This window comes from Poecilia reticulata, linkage group LG19 (assembly GCF_000633615.1).
Source record: "Poecilia reticulata strain Guanapo linkage group LG19, Guppy_female_1.0+MT, whole genome shotgun sequence".
Taxonomy (NCBI): Eukaryota; Metazoa; Chordata; class Actinopteri; order Cyprinodontiformes; family Poeciliidae; genus Poecilia; species Poecilia reticulata.
The window spans coordinates 5,140,381-5,142,947 of record NC_024349.1 but is presented as its reverse complement, the minus strand read 5'-3'; the positions used below and the strand labels follow the sequence as shown (position 1 = coordinate 5,142,947).

At 40.0% G+C, this 2,567-nt stretch overlaps 1 protein-coding gene across 5 annotated transcripts in view; it reads left to right on the top strand.

The window, feature by feature from the left end:
• Positions 1-2,567, top strand: part of LOC103481227 (potassium voltage-gated channel subfamily C member 1-like) — a 71,468-nt gene that overhangs the window by 45,200 nt on the left and 23,701 nt on the right. The window lies entirely within an intron of this gene.

The following is a 2,567-nucleotide window of genomic DNA, read 5'->3' as shown; positions in this document are numbered from 1 at the left end:
TCTAGCAAACAGCCGTACTGATTAAATAACATAAAAGTCAAGCAGTTCCCTAAAAGTCCAACAGATGGCAGCAATGCGCCATGCAAAACAAAACCCCCACAGCTTACAGGACACACTTCCTGCTACAGAGCCCCCTGGTGGTTGAAGAAAAATCCACATATAAACCAGAAAATACAATATATGAAAAAAAATCTGAATGCTCTCTGGTATTGTTCAGGGGGCCGGATCCGGCCCGCGGGCCGTAGCTTGGGGACCACTGCTTTAACCCAACACACATGCACTGAAATGGGTGTGAAATGGGTTTTCTCGTAATAATATATCAGTTCATGCGGCAAAATTTAATCCTGAAAGTCTCTCACTGAACTTTCTGCTACAATAAAAGGTTTTTCCATCTCATTTGTGAGATACCTGAAGTTTTATATCTTTAGGATTGAAATGCACCACAAACCTTTGTGCAAAATGCAAAAGTAAAGCAGGTCAAACATGAGATTTCCATCACTTTAAGATATAAACAGAAACTTTATGTAGAAAGAAAAAATACATCCAAACTATTTCTGAGTTATTTTCACAGGGTAATAAAATCATCTGACAGTTTTGATTGTCTTTTTTGTGTCTGAATGGTTTCATGCAGTTCCATTTCAATCGATTTTCAATCAGTTTTTTTTTTGCACCAAAGAGTTAAGAATATATCAACATGTTTTCACTGAAGCTCTTTAAATGTGTATATATTTGAAATTTGTGTCTGTATACAAAAATAGACCAGAGTGTATCTGCTTATTGTGAGGGAAAGCAAAAAAAAAMAGGTCCCCAATGTCCCCAATGGGGCTCCRTAGCAGATGAATAACTCAGTCTGAGGACTCAAGACTTTTGCACAGTAACATACATGTTTAACATTTTGTTAGGCTTTTTTCCCCCCCAACTTAAAAACGTTTATTATTGTGCTGTGAGTCGGTTTCCCAAGGCTCCAGGTTCCTGGGGTCAGTGGAGTCGTCCATGTCAGGGGACAGCATCTCTGGAAACATGGCACGCTGTGAAAGAGCAACGCTGCTGCATTTTTATCAGCGTCTCAAAACGGCAACAACWAAACAAAAAAATGTGCGTCTATAAATCAGCTGCAACACGGCAGAGACGTCTCCCAAAGCGTGTGATGGATCTGAAATGCGGCTCCCTGGACGGTGTGACCGTGTCTCAGTGCCTGGTGCAGCGCAGACCGTTGTGGACGTTAAAAAGGCGTCCAGGCTGCACTCGGCAACTGAAACACTTACTGACCAGACAGACAAAAACGCTGTGACAGGTTTGACTAACAAGTGGCTTCATGCTGTCTAAGGTAAGCGAGCCTTCCAACTGTCCGAGCTTCTAGAGGACGCTAACAACGCTGCCATTGTAAATGGTTCTTCTGTGCAAACTGCAATTTAAGTGACACAAAAATCCCCCTTTAAAGCAAATCGGGAGCGCATTGAGGAAAATAATTACTGGACTCATTAGGACGCCACTTCAAGGCAACCTAAAGACAAATTGCACACTTTAATTTGTACCCTTAGGCTGGGGATCTATAACGGTCCCTGTTCCTTAAACTGCTGAAACTTCCTGTGCACTGAGACAGGAGACGGCGCTTTACAGCTCAAATCAAACGGATTTGATCCGATTCCTGCTTACCTCCGAACCCGGTGAAGCTTTTGCAGCTCGTTGTGTCACGACCACAGATGGGTTTGATTTTGTTCTCCTCTGATAAACCAACACAAAACAGTTGATAAATGTAAAGAGAGGAATCAGAACTGGACACATTCCTGTCCTGCTTCTCAGTCTGACTGGACACAGAGCGACTCTGGACATCMACATCCAAGATCTTCCTCTGATTGGATCCTAACCCTGTACTTTGACTAGACCATTCCAGCACATTCATACTTAATAGCCAGCTTGACTACCTGACTTACTTTTTCTATTTGTTTCTTTTTGGTACCGTTTTATTTGAAGGGTTGTACATAATGCTGACATGACACCGTGGTAAACATGAAGGTGTCATGAAGGGACATTTGGTAAATTATGACACTTTTAATGGAAGGTCGCCATGTTTAAAGGACTCTTAATGCAAGTTTTAATTGAATTTTAGATTAAAAGTATATATTTTTTTACCAAATAATGCAAAATTTACACATTTAATTGACTTTTAGTGCAACTTTTAGTGCAAATAATGCAAAGTTGATGCCGTTAATGCAACTTTTAGTGCAAATTTGAATGAGAAGTGTMAWTATTTACCAAATGACTTCATGAAAACAGTCAAACATTCATGACAGCATCATGTCAGTCATGTTACCTTATTTCTGCATATCGACTAATTAACCTGTGAACATGATTAGTTGCCATGGATTTTATTGAAGTAATGATGACTGGATACTTTTGCACACCAGACTTTCACACTTTTCTAATTTTTATTACTAAAAGTAAAACAAAACCTTTTATTTTTACTCCTGGAGWCCAGCTCTGCTTTGTGTTGACCGATCAGAGGATTCCTGTTGCTACTTCAACGTTTGTGGTTGTAACATAACAAGATGAAAAAGTTACCAAAA